This window comes from Leptinotarsa decemlineata, unplaced genomic scaffold (genome assembly GCF_025532065.1).
Source record: "Leptinotarsa decemlineata unplaced genomic scaffold, Ldec_3_MD MMD2_P_RNA_scaffold_4, whole genome shotgun sequence".
Taxonomy (NCBI): Eukaryota; Metazoa; Arthropoda; class Insecta; order Coleoptera; family Chrysomelidae; genus Leptinotarsa; species Leptinotarsa decemlineata.
Window position 1 is genome coordinate 3,301,135 of NW_027412531.1, and position 21,053 is coordinate 3,322,187.

Genomic DNA, 21,053 nt, shown 5'->3' on the forward strand with positions numbered 1-21,053 from the left:
CCTTGCCTTTTTTGGGAATAGGCCGAACGCGAGCAATCTTCCAACAAGAAGGAAAACCCCTTTCTTATAAGACAGGTTACAAAGTCAGAGAAATACTGGTGAGAGTTCATTTGCGCACTTTTTAAGAACGATGACGGGCACTTCATCAGGGCCAGACGCCTTGTTGATATTGAGCTGTTTCAAAATTCGTCTGACTAGACGCTGTCGAAAAGTAATTTTCGGCATTGTGGATTTTAGTGTGGGAATAATGAATAATATACAAGCAACAGTTGAAAATTGAACAATAAGGAAGAAATAAAAATTGAAAGATTCAAGCTAAGTTACTTCACGATGATTCGATTACTTGTATCCACAATCATCTTCAGTCATCACCCGAAGACGACTGTGGATACTAACAGTAGAAACGTCGTGAAGTAACTTGGATTGAAATCTTCTCATTTTAATTTTTTTTTTTTAATTTTCAATTTTTGCCGTTATTTTATTCTATTGTTATTTCATTTCAGGGTTTTTCTGGTTAATATAATTGTTATTTACAGCTATTCATCTTGATTTTATTGATTCTTTCAAAGATCTCAAATCATTTTACATCATATCAGGCAATGGAAGTCTAAACTGATGAAATTCATATTCGATGATGTCATAAATTTAATATACGAAAAAAATCTGCAAGAAAGTTTTCTACAGATACTACTGCGAATAGAATTTTCATCACCCCTTCAAAAATATACGAAACACAAACTATTGAACTTGATTCGAAAACATGATAAAAGCTATGAAAAATTGCACGATCCCAAGTTTTCTGAATAGATGAGTTTTCAGGAGCAAGCTTTTCTGAATTTGGATTGTTAGCAAAGAAACAAAAAAAATTCTTGAGAATAACAGGCTATACATATAGTAAGTATACTATTTGGTATTGGTCCACCATCGTTATTCATAATATTATTATGTTTACTCATTTCTACACTCTCATAGGCATCTAAATGACCGTTGTTGTTAACTTGTCTAACTAATCTTATTGAACTGAATTCTATGAAATGGTTTCGCTGCAAAATATGATGAGCGACTGCTGATTTTTCAGGTCTTTCATATTTTAAGTGTGCTAAGTGTTTCTTGTATCTCATTTTGATAGATTTTTTGTCTGTCCATAATATTTTGCATCGCGGTCTTCACATTTAATTTCGTAAAATCCAGACTTTTCCAAATTCTCGACTTTGTCATTTGGACTTCCTCAAAGGATCTGTAGTGTATGACTTGTTTTAAAAACCACTTTTATACCTAGTTCCTTGAAAATCTTTCCTGTATAGGTAGTATAAAACTGAGATATATTCATCTTGGTTTTTGTCCTTTCTAAAAATAGAGATTTCGTTCATATTCGACCTGAACTTCTTCCTCATCATGTCATCTACAATACCTCTCGAGAAACCGTTAGTGGCTGCTATTTCCTGTATTGTACGTTTTTCTTTTATGAACCTCTCATGTGTTAGAGGAAAAGTCAAAAGACGATGCACTAGAAAATTCAACCCAACACGTTTGTGCTGTCAGGAATACGTGCTTGTTTCTTCTCTAAAGGTGGCTACACACACACCTGCAAGATTGTCCAGCATGCTTGTCCAGCATGCTTGTTCAATCATTTTGTACAAGTATGCAAAATTTGCCTTTGGCACCACACATATAAGCTTGCTTGATCAAAATAGAGGTAGTGTTGAAAGTATGCGCTAGCTTTGGTCGTTTTTGTTCTTGTGAAGAAAAGAAAATCACGAATAAAGAAGCATGGGGTGTGGTGCATAGAATGGTTGATGAAAAGGAAAACCTATTCTCACAAACCCGCGATCGCTCTCGTTGTTAGATTGTATTTAACATTTTGATATTTTCCCCGGATACAAAGTCACGAGAGGTCATTTGGCAACAAGGCATTGGGAATGCCACGCCCATACAATATAGGACAAATCCCTGAAATGTATTTAGGGTGCCGGTACTTGAGCGTTTGCTGCAGAGTGATTGTGACATCAAAGTCAGCAATGTTAGAAGAAATCTAACACGCGAGTGATCACGCTGTCGTAAATCATTAGTTTGTTAGAAAATATCTAACTACGCGAGTGGTTGGCTTGGTCGAAATATACCATTGTATGTCTTATGAAGAGGAACAAAGACGACTATTGGCATTATGGGAGGTTTCAGAGCTGGATGACAATTCGCCGAGGGTGATATGTGACGTTTCAGATGGAGACGCATTATCCGAACATAGTGAGCGTGAAACCGACACGGAGCAGTCTGATCTTGAAGAGTTATCAGAAAGTTCTGACTATGTAGAAACCATTTGTACCACTGAAGTTGCTTCATTTCTATCAAAAGATGGTGAAACAAAGTGGCTGAAACACAAAACTAGAGTAAATTCATAAGCGCGCTCTAAAAACATTGTTACCAAATTACCCGGAGTCAAAAATATCGCCAAACATTCAAAAACCAACATAGGTACTTTCAAGTTGTTTTTTCCCGATGAAATAATCAGCACTAATATGCAACTTGGAATAATGAGGGAATCATATCAACGCGATAGAGATTGTTTGCCTACTGATTTTGATGAAATAAGTTCATTTATAGGGGTACTTTATTTAGCAGGAGTTAAACGAGCTCAACATTTGAATACAGATGAATTGTGGAATACTGATGTTACTGCCCCAGAGTTTTTTGCAGCGGTTATATCTGAGCATCGTTTTCATACTCTTATCAAGGCAATTCGATTTGATGACAGAACTACGAGAGAAGAAAGAGCAAAAGATGATAATTTGGCACATGTACGTTACTTGTTTGATTCATTTGTGGAAAAATGTATCGTGTTGGTGAATATTTAACCATAGACGAAATGCTAAAAGCATTCAGAGGTCGCTGCCGTTTCAGGCAATATATTGCCAATAAACCGGCAAAATACGGTATTGAGATTTATGCGGCTGTAGATGCTCGAATGTTCTACACCTACACACATAATCTGGAAGTTTATGCTGGAAAACAACCAAATGGGGCCTTACCAGTTAGTCAATGATGCAGCAAGTGTTGTCAAACGACTTTTGAAATATTGTAGTGGAAGCGGCAGAAACGTTACAGTTGATAATTACTTCACATCAATCCCTCTAGCAAACGATCTTCTACAACATCATAAAATTACTTTGGTGTGAACCCTAAGGAAGAATAAAAGGGAAATTACACCCATATTTCTCAATACTAAAATTCGTAAGGAAAAAAGTAGTATGTTCGTGAATGGACAAAATTCAAACCGCTGTATGCTGTGTAACATTTTTGGCTGGCCTGCGAGTTCGCATTGGAGAAAGTGATCTATGAACTTGATTAATTTTATTCTGTATTACTTGATAGATCTTCAAAACGAGAGTAATGTGTAGGTTCAATACTGACCGGAAACTTCTGTCTTGGGCGTTGAGAAAAATAACTAATTCTAAAAATCGATATCGAAATACTTATTGACGAATTTCAACTCAAGATTTCAACTTCAAATATGGATAGTACTTCTGGAGAATCTAACGTTACTAACTCGGAATTTCTATATCAATCAAGAAAAACATTGGATTCCACCTACCTTGATACGCTGACGTGCTGCTCCCTAGTTCTTCTCGAACAGTAACACTCTTTCTATCGAGGGTGAGTTTCACTTATAAGACGAGTTAATGATTTTCTAGGACTTTTTCTTGTTAGATTAAAGTGTTTTGTCCTATTGCGAGGACAAAGATCAATCCCACTCCCTCGTATACTGAGCTAATTTACTTAACCCTTTTGCTTTGCTTAATGAAACAAGAGATGATATCTTTTCTGATTTATTGGCGAGGAAGGTCAAGAGACAATATTATGTACTTACATAAGAACAGGACAAAAATAATTTACAAAGAGATAAGAAAACTTCTTCTACTGAAATTACACAGAACAATTGATGAGGAATAAATTAACTTTTAATCGCTAACCTTGACTTTTCCCCAAAAGTACCCCAGAATGGTAACTCTAGATAACTTGTAAGATGAGAACTTTAATATTCATAAAAACTTTAATAAGCTGATCCAATAACTGACCGTAGATGCATAGATTGATAGATGAGAAACGATAAAATGGCAGACTTACAAGCTTCACTCACTTTTTGTAAAACAAAGAAATCAACAAAAAAGACTTGAAAGAATAACTGAGAGAAATAATCTTTTTCAGAACAATCGATACAAAAAACGAAAGTTTACTTGTTGAGAATCAAAATGTAACTAACTTTTTATTTGACTAATTTTTTCCATTACAACTATTTCTCCCTCCTAAGAAATTATATTTTCTTACTTTGTATTTTTTTTATTGGTTATCGGGTGCCACTATCGATTTCGGACCAATCCGAAAGATCGATCCTACTATCTATTCGTTCTGAGGGTGGGTGACGCCCACAAAATCAGAATTGAAGTTACCACTTCTGTCGGGGGTTTACTTAAGGGTTCCGTCAAAAGGTGGCAATACTTGTAGCCAAAATATGAGATACTGTTTCAATCTGTATTAATTCAGTTATTCACCCTAAAATATAATATGATGGAGGTGCGTGCATTACTTTACATAAAGCTATGACCTTCCTTCATGAGAATGGCGATAGTTGTCCGTACAATTATTATCTCTTCGTGGGTAATTGTTGACAATGGCTTATGAAATTTGCAAGAAATACTATCAAAAAACTTGCGACGATCGTCCAGAGGAAGAGATAGTTCTCATGTTGCCTTTCTATTTCTAATTACAATATATGTTCTTTATTGAAAAATATTCGTTCAAGTAACTTAATGTCTTTCCAATATTATTCAGAATTGGCCTGGGTCTTTTCCGTCCAGATCGCAAACACATGGCCTATTTCCGTTAAAAGTCTATTTAGAATTTTGAAGAACAATCGATTGCAAGTATTGTGATTTATGATGTCGCCAAAAAAGAAAAGACATTTCTTTTCTTGACAAGGAAAGGTTTCGTTCCCAAGTAATTCATTTTTATTAGGCATTTATGGTTCATGTCGTAAGTTTTACTATTCTCAGAATATTTGGAACCGTGCTATCTCAAGTAACTTTAGAAATATTACATACAGGGCCTTATTTATGCTCTGTTACAGCTGATATCCAATATACCAAAGCGCCATAAAAATGTTTTGATGTTATCAACCTTCCATGATGACGATGAAATTGATTTGGATACAGGGAGATCAACAAAAACCTGCGGTAATTACCTTCTATAATCTTACTAAGGTGGCTGTCGACGTAGTTGATAGAATGAAAACAGAATATTGTGCAACGAGGGTCAGTAACAGGTGGCCATTAACACTATTTTGCTCCTTGTTGAACATTTGGGGCATAAATTCCCAAATAATTTATACCGCTAATACAAACAAAAAAATTCCACGACGTGTTTTTCTCACAGAATTGGCCAAACAACTAACCAAACCCCACTTACTAAAGCGACCCAGAATACAAACTCTTTCAATTCCGTTACGTCAAAAAACTAAAAATGTCCTTGGTAAGCATGAAACTGCTGGTGGTAACAAAAGAGACGTGCTGGCAGTAGAACCAGGACCTAAACCCAGATGTTATTTTTGTCCTCTATGGAAAAATAGGTTTACAAACCATCATTGCAACGTGTGCTCGAAGCCTATTTGTAAGGAACATACTGGATCAACAATCATGTCAGGCCAAGGGTGTGTTGTACTGCAAGATGAGTAGAAGTGAGAACTGCGAAGCTGACACCATTTCCCATGAAATTTGCTTTTCGGAATGGATTTATATATTTTCTGTTATATTCATATTGTAAAAATTCCTTTAAATAAATATCTTTTCTCAATATTCCCAGAATAATATAATTTTCCCATCCTTATCCAATTAATAGTCAAAAATAGATTTATTCATTTGATATCGCTTTATTTGTCATTAGCTTATGATAAATTCGGAATGTTAGATAAAATCTAACAGGCGAATAACGACGTAATATTTCGTAACGCGAGTGATCGCGGGTTAACTTACTAACTGGATGAATGGATGAAAAAACATATTTGAACCTGTTGTCTCTAGTATCACCTTTGATTAAAAAGCAGGATACGATCATGAGAGAAGCCATAACACCACATGAAGTATTCAACTATAATTTCACCACAAGCATTAAGTTATATAGTTCCTGAAACATGCCACGTCATTTACAAGGTGCTAAGAAGCAGGTATTTGGAGGTGAGTAATAGAATTATTTTGACTCAGTTATTTATTAATATTTCAACGAAGAGACATACAAAAAGTAGGTACATGTTGTATATAATAAACTGTTACAAAATAACATTAGACATCACTGAAATTTGGAATATAGGACGTGATAGACTGATTGGAATTGTCATTGGTGGTTACTGGAGAAAGGGTTTCATAATGTACATGAGATTGAGGGACGGTTGAAGGGAAATTGGAGTGATTAGTATTGACATGTTGGGTTGGAGAACAATCGGTAAATGTATTGTTAGTGTCACCACGAATACCATGGGACGGAGTCAACTGACCCATTTCTGCCATGAATAATGTGTCGTCAATTATTTTTTCTGCTAACAATCTCTGACGATTATTTGTCACGTCTCTCATTTTCAGAGCGACGTTTTTCATTCTTCTTTCATCTAAGGTTTTTTAAAATGAGATTCAATTGCTTCCAACACATTATCACATTTGTCATTTTTTCGTTTAGGTGGTCGGGATATGGTGCTTTTTATCGGGGCAGATTGTGTGGCCTCAGTTGTTTGACTATCAGTATCATGATGTATAGTTGACTCATCATCCTGAATCGGAAGATCTAAATTTTCTTGAGAATTTTCATCTGGTTGGGCTTCAATTTCTTCATTAATATTTAGCAAATATATAAAATCTACTATAAGATATAATGTAGTTGGAGTTCTGTATCTGTAGAGTAGGGAGGGTGAGTGTAAGCCCACGCACTTAGGCCACATGTGACCCATTGTACATCCTCCCGAGGAGTTGTCCTCCTAGGTCGTCGTCCATCCTGTCCTTTCCAGGAAGGTGGACAGGTCGCTGGGAGACATCTCCTTTATATCGGCAGGTGTAGGCCATGACTCGCCGAACACACACTCTCTTATTGACGATAACTCCGGGCACTCGCACAGGACATGCCTGACAGTCTCATCTTCCTGTTCACACATCCTGCATAGAGGTGTGTCCACTAGCTCCATATTATGTGGGTGTTTCCTTAGCTGACAGTGGCCAGTCAGAAATCCTACTGTAAGGCGTAGATTTTTCCTGGTCATCGCCAGATATTTCTTCGGCGCCAACTTCCCAGGGTCGCCCAAGGTGATCCTGGCAAGATTACATCCTTTGATTTCATCCCATCTCTTTGAAGATTGAGCATGGGTGTAACATTTGACTAGTTCTGCAATTGTCGAAGTCATCAGGCCGTGGGTGCCACTGGGTCCTGAAATTCTTAGTTCAGCCGCTTCCTTGGCTAAAGAGTCGGCAATGCGATTACCTTTACTCCTGTCGTGCCCTTTAACCCACCTCTACCGAGGCTTTGGCTAAATCTTGGTGGCACTCTAGTGCTAGCCCTGAAGTAACACGGTGTCTGTTCAAGGCTAATAGTGCTTGTCTGCTATCAGTGCAGATTGTTATGTTTTTGCCAGAAATTCTTTTCTTGGTTATTTCTTTTGTGGCGATTGAGATACCAGCCAGTTCTGTTTGGACCACGCTGGTATTTCTTCACATTCCCCACTTAATCCTTAGGCTTAGTGATCTGGAGTACACTCCACATCCTGAGCCTTCTTTGGTTTTTGAGCCATCTGTATAAATCCGTATTGCATTTGTAGCATCTGACTCTGTGTTCTGCTTGATTTGTATTTTGTAGGGTTTATTAAACACAAACCTGGGTTCAATTGCATCACTTGTTGCCTGCAGCAGAGGTTGCGCAGGAAGCGCTTCCCGTCATAGGCCCAGCCTCAATCGACCCATTCCTACTTCTAGGTTTACACCAGCCGTGTGCAATCGTACCATGGCCATTAACGCACCCTCCTTAACGTACAGATCCAGAGGGGTCAGACCCGTGATTAATTCCATTGCCGCGGTTGGTGTTGTTCTCATGGCTCCTGTGATGTTTAAACAAGCCAGTCGCTGTATTTGATATAATTTTTGGATGGCCGTTGCTTGTAGAACTTTCGGTCCCCATGCAATGGCTCCATACGTTAACATAGGTCTTATTATTGCAGTGTAGATCCAGTCGACTACACGGAGTGAAAGACCCCATGCGCGTCCCACTGTCCTCCGACATTGCTCATAAGCCACGTATGCTCTTTTTACTCTACTCTGTAGATGAGAGTTCCATGTTAGCTTCTTGTAGAGGATAATACCAAGGTATTTCACCTCTTCAGAGAAGTTTAGTTGGCTTTTGAAGATTTCGGGAGGTTTTAAGCTCGTTAAACTTCTTTTCCTGGTGAAAAGGACCATCTCAGTCTTCTTGGGATTGATCGACAGTGAGTGTTCAGTGAGTGTTCCTTACACCATGTTTCTATTAATTTGAGCCCATCCTGCGCTCTATCGCACAGTGTGTTTACAAATTTGTCGGTCTGCAAGATAACTATGTCATCTGCGTATGCAATTGTGTAGAATCCATTCTTGTTAAAGTGATTAATTAGGGTATCCAGAACTATGTTCCAGAGAAGGGGTGATAAGACCCCTCCCTCTGGACATCCCCTCATGACCAGTCCTTTTACTGTGATGTCTTCTACATTAATACTTATTGCTCTGCTAGAGAGCATCTGGAGTATCCATTCTCCTACTACCAGGGGTACATTCCTGGAGTCTAGTTGCTGGGTCATTGTTGGAGAGGTTGTTTTATCAAACACTCCCTCAATATCTATGAATATACCTAGGGTATATTCTTTGTTGTCCAATGAACTCTCGATTCTGCCAACCACATGGTGAAGGGCCGAATCAGTAGACCTTCCCGGGGTATATGCATGCTGATTTGGATGAAGTGGGTTGTTAACAAGTACTTCATATCTTATATACCGCTCACATAGCCTCTCCATGGTTTTTAAGAAAAACGATGTGAGACTAATTGGTCGGAATGCTTTTGGTAGGGTGTAGTCCATCCTACCTGGTTTGTGTATAAATACTACTCTTACTTCTCTCCACTTACTGGGAATATACCTCAGAGCTAGAGAGGCTCTGAATATTTCAACCAGGTGTGGCATAAGAGTGTCCAGTCCCCACTGAAGTAGGGCTGGTCTTATACCGTCAGGCCCTGACAACTTGAAGGGGGAAAAGCCCGATATAGCCCATCTTATTTTGTCCTCATCAATTACTGTACCAGCATATTGCCAGTCATATTGTGAGGGTGTTATTGGTACATCCGTCCAGTTCGCCGTTCCAGGAAAGACAGAACCTGGGAAGTGAGTTTCCATAAGAATCTCAGCACTCTCCTGGAGGTTGGCGGCTTTGTCGCCATTTTCCCTCGTCAGGATGCCGATAGTCTTATGGTGGTCATTTGAGAGTGCCTTCTGTAGCCTAGAAGCTAGTGGAAATTCTTCGACTGCCTCGTCTGCAGACTTTTTTGAACTCTCTGAGGTTGGTTTGATATATAACCCAGTCCTCTTCGAGTCTTGTACGTTTTGCCTTGTTAAAGGTCGTTCTCGCTGTCTTCCTGAGGTGTTCCAATTCGGGGCACCACTATGTGTTGGTTGTGCCATGCGTTTGAACCATCCTCATTGGACAGGATTCCTTATAGGAAGTGTCTATTTTGTTGTGGATAGATACTGTGTTCCTTTCCAGTTCTTCATTGTTGCCAGGAGTCAGGACCTCTGTTTCCCGCAGAGCTCCTCTTAAGAGTCGATTGTAGAGAGCTACATCCGTCCTCTTCGGGTCACGGGATTTCACAGTAGTCCTGAGATTCTGGCTTACCGTATAGGTCAGCCAGAGGTGGTCTGACATAGAGATATGGTCCGAGACTTGCCAGTCTTGGATTTTGTTTGATATTTCGGCTGTCGTGAGCGTGATATCTATTAACGTTTGGCTACGGGCATTAATAAATGTTGGCTCCGTGCCTCTGTTCAAGATTGTTATATCTTTCTGTATTATATATTCATATAGTGACTTACCTCGGGCGTTGATATCCTTGCTGCCCCAGCTCACGTGGTGAGAGTTTGAGTCGCAACCCAATATGAGCTCCACTCTCTGGTTGAGGCAGTGGTCCACTAGTACCTCCATTTCTCTGGTCGGTGGTAGGGTGGCTGCATCTGAAGGGAGGTACACCGATGCGATTATCAACGCCATATATTTGACTTTCCCAACTGGCCATTCAACTTTGACCGCAGTGAGATCTGAGGTGCTGAATTGTGCCATCGGAAACGCTCTGTATTTCCTAGGAACGTAGACAGCCGTCCTAGGTTGCTGGTTGCTTGGTAAGCTGAAAATTTGACCAGTTAAACTACTGAAACCAGTTATTTTGGTCTTTATTATCCAGGGCTCCTGGATCAAAGCTATTGCCTCCTCCAATACATCAAGGTGGCGACATAGTGTTGCCGTTACCGCCTTTTTGTGTTGGAGGTTGCATTGTATTATTTTTACTTTTTTTCCAACGTCCTTGCCCATGAGACATTTGTTGGATATAAAGTTACCTTTAGAGGTCCATCTGCTCCCCTGCTAAGGGGGAGGTGGCCTCGCTGTTTTTGGGTGCCTCCTCCGTCAGGTCATCGAATGTCATCTGTTCAGATGCTTCGACTTCCTTTTCGGGACCCATGGTGGCCTTGGGGTCAATATCCACTTTAGGTGGTTCAACTTCCAAGGACCTAGGGTCTTCAGAGGTACCCTCTGTTCCTTTTTTTGTTGCCCTAATAGTCAGTGAGGTAAACGGGTAGCTTAACCTCATCGACTTCTTCTTTAGGACAGCCATATCATCGTCTCCGATAATACGGAGTTGGAGTTATTTTGTACAACATATCGCTGTTCTTCTGTAGTAATATTATTTCTCCAGGTTCCACAAACTGAAAACGACTGTCTTGGCAGCCTCGATTGAAAACATATCGATATAATTCCTCCAGCCAACAGTGGATCGTTTTTTTTAATTACAAACACAGACATAGTTTAGTTCTACTTGCCATAGCAGATGCAAATTATGAATTTGTTTTATTTGATTTCGGTACAAATGGCAGAGTGTCAGATGGAGGCGTCCTTCAGAACACAGAATTTTTTAGAAGACTTCAGGGCAACTTATTAAACATTCCCAGGGAAAAAAGGAGTTACAAATGAGACACGAAAGCTACCGTTTGTGTTTGTCGCAGATGATGCTTTCCCTTTAAGAGCTGATATGCTGAAACCATACAGACAGAATGATTTAACTTGTATTAGAAAAAAAATCACAACTACTCATTATCCAGAGCACGGAGAATCGTGAAGAACGTCTTTGGGATTATGGCAGCACGCTTCAGAATTTTTCATACCTCTATCAATTTAGAGTTATGTCAAATTGAGAAAATAGTAAAAGCGACTTGCGCTTTACACAATTATTTAATGTCGAAAGTTAACCAAACTTTGAATTGAAGGGGTTATATTTTTAGGAGTGACTAAAGTACTGAAGAGCCTTAGGGCAAGTGTCTTAAGGCGAAACATCGGTGTATACCAGTGAGGGTGACAGTGTTCCATGTGAGTACAATTTATTACCATTCATTCAAAGTAGAACTCATGTGAATGATATCTGATTCTTATTCAACAAATGTTTGAAATACAAACTGAGTAGAGAAAAGTATCTTCTGTATAATTCAGTGTTCATATAGAAGTATTTGTTTCGAAAGAATTTTTTTCTTTCGTGTAATTCAATGTTTATATGAAAGTAGCTGTTTCAGGAGGACTTTATTTCAGTTTGTGTCTGAAAGTTACTTCTTTGCATGATCTATACATCCATGTATAGAGTTACTTCCTTCCTTTCTTTGGAAGATTCTCTCATCCCTTTTTTTTGTATCAGATGGAGTAGTAGAAAGCCAAAAACTTTCTTTCCCAAAAAATTAGTCACTCCTAAAAATATAACCCCTTCAATTCAAATAAGATTCCTCTTGGCTGGGATTGAATCAAATAGGTGAATGAATGTCATTACGATGTCATCGATGACATAAGCAGATCAAGCTTATTCCGTGACATTCAAAATCGTAATTCATGAATGAAGTGTGTGTATTTTCTATAATGTTATCCAATTTGGTACTGAAGAGCCTTAGGGCAAGTGTCTTAAGGCGAAACATCGGTGTATACCAGTGAGGGTGACAGTGTTCCATGTGAGTACAATTTATTACCATTCATTCAAAGTAGAACTCATGTGAATGATATCTAATTCTTATTCCACAACAAATGTTTGAAATACAAACTGAGTAGAGAAAAGTATCTTCTGTATAATTCAGTGTTCATATAGAAGTATTTGTTTCGAAAGAATTATTTTCTTTCGTGTAATTCAATGTTTATATGAAAGTAGCTGTTTCAGGAGGACTTTCTTCCAGTTTGTGTCTGAAAGTTACTTCTTTGCATGATCTACACATTCATGTATAGAGTTTCAAATTGATAACTTCCTTCCTTTCTTTGAAAGATTCTCTCATCCCTTTTTTTGTATCAGATGGAGTAGTAGAAAGCCAAAAATTAACCAAACTTATGTTTCACCGGACTCTTTTGTCTTAGAAGATATAGAAAGTGGTATGATTCGCGATGGCTTGACCTCTGAAAGTTGTAACATGTTATCATTACAAAAGTCTCATATGACAGGGAATCAGACATTCAATGCTAAACAAGTTAGAGAAGAATTCATGATTTACTTTTCCAATGAAGGAGCAGTACCTTGGCAAAAACATTTATATATAAATAAAATATTGTATGTTAAGTATGTCTTGACGTTTTATGCAAATAAATGAAGGTGTAATGTATAATAACTAATGACTAATTTTATTTATGTGACTTACTACTCATATGTATGAATAAAAAAAAACTCACCTCTGTCTCATTCAAGTTAGATACTGAGTGAAACAGGTGGTAGTACCAAAGTGTGGGCTCATAACGTTCATCTGTACCCATTCCAGAGTGATCCGCATCTTCAACTTTTTTCTTTTCTCTTCTATAATTAGCGCGGAAGGAGTTTATCTTTTTAACAACTGGAGCCTTATCAGCATTAGCATCAATTAACTCATATTTTTCTACTAATATATTGTATGCTGCATCTCTCTTTACTTTGTTATGATAATCTTTTTATTTAACGTACCAAAGACACGGATGATTTTGGTATTCTCGAATAAAATCTTCTAGTAATTCATGATTAGCCTTTTTGAGATCACTACTCATGACGAAAACTCAACTACTACCTACATACAACATACAACCAGTCACGATAATTACAACACAACACAATGGACGCCTACGCCAAATTGTGCAAACTTGAAACGCTTGGGTACACACGTACCGTTTTGTTTGCGCAAGCGCGCCTAATTTCAAGCATGCATAATTAAAATCAAATCAATCCTCAAGCTGTTTGTACAATTACAAAGCTTGCACCACATTTCCCTACAGACATTCACGCGTGCTTGTACAAATTGATCGAACAAGCATGCTGGACAAGCTTGCAGGTGTGTGTGTAGCCACCTTAAATACATCGTATTCTCACCTCCATATTGGCCCCTCATTACCAACATTTCAAGAAATGGAAGTGTTATTCTTTATTTTGTAACTCATATGTGAATATTATTGATGGAAATCTAATATTTAACAAGGAAATAAAGTCCTTAATATTCGATTTTTTGTTATCGAATATCGCGAGAATATCATCGTTATACCTTAGCCATATCCTAGGAAAATATTTTGACTTTTCTTTGGTTTCCATTTCGAATCTGCTCATGAACAGGTTTGCCAGGTAGGAGGACAAGGGGTTACTCATAGCCCTTCCCTCCTGTTGTTCATAAAAGCAACTTTCTACCTGGAAGCGGTTTTGTTTCATACACAAATTAGTGAGAGAAACGAATTCATTAATTTCGTTGCTATTGAAATTATTTTTCTTTAGTAATTTCCTGAGGTATTGTAAGATCTGTTGAATTGGGATGCTGGGAAATAAGGAACTAACATCAAAATAAACCAAAATCTCACCTTCTTGCAGAACTATGTTTTTTGTATGTTTACGAACTCTAAAGAGTTTTTATACTAAAACCTGTTTCCGCAATAGACAAGCCTTGAAATTTCTTAGTGAGCCACTTTATTATTTGGTAAGTAGGGTATCCAATAGCTGACATTGCATTGTGGATTTTTAGGAGGCAATATAGTTTTGACACCGTTGAGTTGGAAATTTGTGAGTTCCGTTTCAGTTGAGGGGTAAGTATGTTGCATTTCATCAGTTCGGACTTTCATTGTCTAGTATGATATGAATTGATTTGAAATCCCTGAAAGAATCTGTAAAAGAACAGGCTTTAGCTAGAAGACAGCAAGAGCTCCACAATGAAGAGAAGCCGCCACAACCAGTACTTGTACTTCCCTACATCAGCAGATTATCGAAAAGGATAAGAAGGATTGAGTCCAAGTATAACATCAGGACCTGTTTCAGATCTGGGAACACTATCCGTAGCAGCCTCACAAAAACCAGGCATTCACCGGATACCCTGCGAGTGCGGAGAATCATACATCGGTGAAACTAAGAGGCCATTGACAGTTCGCATTGCTGAGCATAATAAAAACACACAGCGAGGAGAAACCAGCAAATCCGGAATAGCAGAGCATGTTTCGACTCATCAACATAACATCAAGTGGGCTGAAGCTGAAATCTTCCACAAGGAGGAACACAGGTTCAGGGGAAAATTCAAAGAAGCCGCATTTAGTCAAGCTAGCGTAGAAATACGCAACATATGGAAACCTCTAATCAAGCGGAACACGACCAACTTCCGCCAAACGGTCAGCTCTGAGGGATATGTCGAGTTATCACCCGAAGACGATTGTGGATACCAACAATCGAAACGTCGTGAATTAATTCAATTTCGTGTTAATATTTAATTTTTTCATTTTTTTTTTGTCTTTTACTTCGGCAATCATCTTTGGTAACAATTTGGTGAACAATTTCGCATACGTTTCGTTTGTGATGGGAGTATTGTTCTTTTCGTAGTAGTCCGATTTATCCAGAATTACTACTTTGTTACCTTTGTCGGTATATATATATATATATATATATATATATATATATATATATATATATATATATATATATATTTTTTATAAATACTTGATATAAATACATAATATGCCCGAAAAAACACCATCACTCACTACGTAGTACCTACCACACTGTATCCTGCATCAACAAACCTCAAATGCACCGCCCATGAACGAATAAAGAATAAACCATCAACCCGAAATAATAAATGTCATACGTTGCAAGGGAGCCAAGCCTCCTACCGCTTTAAAAAACACAAGCTCCGCGAGACCGAACCAACCAGCGTCATACGTCTCGATTTGTAATTTCAGTTGCAGAAATTATAGCGTTAGAGGAGGCTAGCCTCCAGTTGGTCTCCGTTAGTGTACGACTGCGTTTGTTTTTTCATTTGATTATTCGGACGGGATGCCGTGACGGACCGGGACTGACAAATATTTCGGTAAATCGTTTTAGTGTTTCTTGATAATATTTGCTATTTGTGTATAAAACAGGCATTATTTTATTATAGCAGTGCTTTTTGGTAATATTTTTAATGTATTTTTAAAGTGTTTTGAGGTTTTCACTTTTCGGTAAGTTTTTTTTCCATTTATTATGGATAAGGATACAACGGGGTAAAAAATTACCCCGTTGTACAGAAAAACATTTCAAATCTAAGGAGCATATATTTTCGTCTTGTAAATTGAAATTGTTTATCAAACAAATTATAGCAACATCTTAAGATACAGCCCAAAAAGAGGTCATAATTTCTTTTAATAATCAGGTTAGGGAAAATCTGTCGAATTCAAAAAGACTTATCGATATTACGATTTATTTGGGTTCCCAAGAATTAGTATTGCGCGGACTCAATGAAACCGAAGATTATATTAATCGCAGCAATTACAAAGAACTTTTAATGTTATGGGGCAAATATCATTCACAATTTGGCACTTTTTTAAACGGTAGCGTTTTTTCGGGCACCTCAAAAACCATCCAAAATGAGTTATAGACACTGCCTATAGGCATATATTATTACGAAAAATATAAGCAAGGAGATTGAAAGTGTTTCGTTGTTCGCATGGGAAATATTACCTGTACATCACAACTTTCAATCGTTTTTAGATATGTCAAAGATGATAATGTGGTAGAATGTTTTATGGGTTTCCATGATGTTTCATCTGAGCGCACATCTGACGATTTGTTGAATTTTTTAATTCGTACGTGTGACACCTGTAATTTTAGGCAAAATATACTTGCGCAAACCTATGATGGGGCTGCGGTCATGGCCGGCGATTTAAGTGGTTTACAAACTAAAATAAAGTACATAGCTCCTCATGAACTTTTTTTTGCAAAACATCGCGATCAATTATCAAAGAGTTGGAAATGACTAAACATTCTCTTATGCAGCAGAACCTCTAGAGAAAATTGGAAGTATTTTCAAAATGGGCATTACGAGTTTTTACGTATGCCCTTTGGTCTTTGTAATGCACCAGTATTTTTTCAAAAAGCTATACATTCAATCTTTGGAAAATTCAGATATGAAACTAAGGCAGAAAATTTTCAAACGTTTCAAAAAGTCTTTCAAATTTCAAAGGAAAAGCATTTAACGTTAAATTTATGTTCATTTCTACAGAACAGTATACTCTTCCTAGGCTATGGAATTGATTGAATCAGGGATTCGTCCCTGTAACAGTAATAACTGTAAAAAATGTCCCTACTCCACAAAATATTCATTAATCAATTACTTCAGTTCTTGGGATTGGTGAGTTACTTCAAAAAATTCTTCGATAAATTTGCATAAAAATTGTTCAAAAAAATAGTCGATGGCAATGGACGGATGCACATTCAAAAACTGTTAATAATTTCAAAAATATTTTGATTATTAAACCTGTTTCAGTTATTTTTGATCCAAGGTGTCGAACCGTTGTCTATACTCATATTAGTAGAGATATCACTTATAATTATGATTCAAGGACAGGACGAGTTTTCAAGCTCATTGAGTATGCTCGGCGTTGGTTTGTTCTGAAAAACTGTCTATGGCAGATAGTTGAAGCCAATCACGATGACTTAGGACATTTTCTGTAAAAAAAAACTCTTCAAAGGTTGCAGGAACGATATTGTTTCCCTAGAATGCGACATTTTGTAAAAAAAATTATCAAATCATGACTAAACTGCCAGTACCATGAACTTCCGTGGGGAAAAAGCCATGATTTTCATTTTCCATTCATGAATGTCTTCGCTCCATTTATTGAAAGTAGAAACGGCAACAAATACTTTTTTGTTATTGTCGACTCGTTCACAAAGTTCACAATTATGAGTGCTCTTCCCAGTATCAAGACCCCACACAGCACCAGATATTCACGGAATATTCCCTCTATATCATAAAATGAACTTTTATATTCCAAATATTCATAGAATATTCTTGGAATATAAACATGACTTCAGAATATTCATAGAAAATGCTTGAATGAATATAGCAGGATTATTTTCAAAAGAATGTGCATAGAATGTCTATAAATGGAATATTCTCCCTTGAATATTCTAAGAATATTGTCGATCGAATATACCATATGAAATATTTTCAGAATATATCCCCAGGGTATATTTCGAAATATTATATACGGTGTATTACTGGAATTTTGAATTATCTTATGATAACGTATTCAAATAATTCGATATTATTAAAAACAAAAATATATGAAGATTTTAATCAAATGCATAATCTAATGTATATAACCATATAGTGTCAACCAGTTTTTGAACTCATCACGAAGATAAATGAATCGATTGCATTAATAAATCGGTTTATTCTTATCCCATTTTTCTTTTTGTATTTGAAATTATTCAATTCCAAAGCGACAAATCCTGGCAACAGAGAAATGGAGAAGTGAAGTAGTAGATACGTTTCTCATTGGTCAATTGAAGTGTAGCGTGCGACAGTTCTGTGAAAGCGGCTGCCCCTTAACGCTTTATAGCTTTGCTTTGGAATCGACAATTGGTTCATCATGGCGGTTGACATTGGTGTTTTTAATCAAAATGTCATTTTCTCATGTTCAGTGTACCATTTATAGTTTGAGGCTGTCCAATTTGCAGTACAGCGAATAGTTTACTTTTGCATCTTCAAACAGTAGAGTTACATGAATATTACTGGAGTTTTTTCCCAACACCAAATAGCTATTTTCAACACCTCGACACGTGAGTTACAGTTCGATAACCTCTTACATCAGCAGGATATTGTTCGATGACCCGAAGACGACATCAATTATTTTGCTGATATCTGCAAAGTCGGCAATAATTTATATATAAATAGGTTCAATTGATTTGTAATAGCCAGTACTTATATTTCATAGTTATTAGTTGTTACTCTGTTCAAATAAAAAGTTTTTAAAAACCCTTTTGTGTGAACAAGAAATATAATTGGCGCAGTCATTAGGATAGTGGAAGAGTCCTTAGAAGATCCTCGTCGTTCTCAAACGTTTATCCACTATTCTCCCGAACCAAGTTCCACCGAGAAGCAAGTACTCCAGGAAGAATTCCGGCCGTAGACAAGAATACCTCTTCACTATCGTCCGTCAAGGAATATCTACATAGAAATAAGTTTTTGGTGACAGAATATGCAACGAGCCATCATCGTCATCCTGTAAGCACAAATGAACTCAACTTCATCAATTGCAAATACTATTTTACGTCCCCCTACCTTAGTTTTACCAAATCCACCTTTAAGTATCAATTCTCGCCCATCCATTATTCCTCAAACAATTGACCAACCTTTAAATCCCATCAACATGGCAAAACAATTCGACCTGAAGAATTTTTGGATTGTACCCGAATACGATGGAAGCCCAAATGAATTATACCAGTTCATCAACGTATCAACAATGATTCTGAACGAATATTGGAATACTGAAGACCCCGGTTGTTTTCAGAACCATATATTGATACAAGGACTACTGAACAAGCTACGAGGCAGAGCCAAAGACGTCATCTCAGTTTATGGATGTAGTGACTGGAACAGCATCAAAGGAACTCTAATCCAAAACTTCGCCGACCAACGGAATGAAAATTCCTTAACAAGAGATTTGGTAAACCTGCGACAAGACCAGAACGAAACACCACAACGTTTCTACGAAAAAGTCATGGGACTTCTAAACACAATATCAAACTATATCGAATTACACACCGACGATGATACGATAAAGATCAGCAAGAAAAGTTTTTTCCAACAACAAGCTCTAACAACATTCCTAGCCGGACTACGAGAGCCCATGGGATCCACCATAAGAGCAATGAAACCAATAGACTTGGCAACAGCAATGCAGTACATCCAAGAAGAAAACAATATCCGTTATCTACAAAGGACGTTTGGACCCCCACAAGTCTCCAAGAAACCACTCCCGACCCAGCAAAGAACTGCAAATCACCAATATGCCCAACAATCAATACCACAGCGGATGTACCAACCCATGCAACACTTTCAACGACCCGGACAACAACAACCTCATCAGGCAATGGGATTCCAACCACAATTTCAACAACCGACCTTCAGACCACATTGGCAACCAAATACTCAACAGAGACAGATGTGGCCTTCAGTCCAACCACAACGTTTTGGACAGAATCAACCAAACAGGCAGAACGGACAAGAACCAACACCAATGAGCATCAGTACCAGAAATACTTATGGAGCACCAACGAGGAGCATGAGAACCCAACCTCAGGCAAGACCAAATTTCAATCCAGCTCCCATGTTCAACATTGAGCAACATGACGAAGACTTTGCATATGAAGCGAACCCCTATTACATTGAAGAAACCTGCTCTTATCCCAATCAAGAACCAACTGAAGAATTCCAGGTTCAAGAAGACCAACAGGAACCAGATGTAAATTTTCCATTGGATCCAGGACAAAACCAAGAAACATAGTGGAACTGCATACATTCGACGATAAGAGATAACTTCCTTATATAACCATTGCAAATCCTCCCCTCAAACTCCTCATTGACACCGGATCAACAAAATCCTTTCTCAATCCTGAATTAGCTTTCCAATATTACAAGGATTGCATCAAAAAAGATCCCTTCGTCGTCACTTCCATTTTCCAAAACTATTCTCAAGATTACAGTGCAGAAATTCCCATATTTCCTGAGTTTAACTCAAACGGCATTCTGAAATTCTACCTCTTCAAATTCCACAAAACTTTTGATGGCCTCATTGGACTCGACAACCTGAAATTTCTCAAAGCTGAACTGAATTTTCCTGAATCCTCCCTTTTAACCAAATACTCCTCTCTCCCAATCCAGTACTACGAAACCAATAAGACCCAGTTCTACTCTATTCAATTGGAGCCAGACAGCGTGACCCAAGTACGACTACCGGTGAAGGAGAAGAATGGAACCATCATGATACCAAGACAGCAACTGCAAAGCGCTTACATCCGTGAAGCTCTCACTGATGCCCGTGATCATCTAGCCTGGACGGAAATTGTCAACTTCAGTCCAGATAAACTCCAAATCGTTCTAGTCGAACCAGTACGCAGCAGCCCAATAAATCTTCAAGAGCATCATATCTATTCTGCTGACATAATCCCATCAGGAAACAGAGACCCAATTAACAACATGGATGATCTAATCAGAACAGACCACCTGAATCCAGAAGAGGAGATGCATATCAGAAAATTATGCAGAAGATATGCTGATATTTTTCACCATCCAGATTCCTCACTCACATTCACCAATCAGGTCAAACACCATATAAAAACCAGAGACGAAATCCCAGTCTACACAAAATCATACCGATATCCGTATGTACACAAGGAAGAAGTAAAGAATCAAATAACTTCGTTATTGGACCAAGGAATCATCAGACCTAGCCAATCTCCCTGGTCCT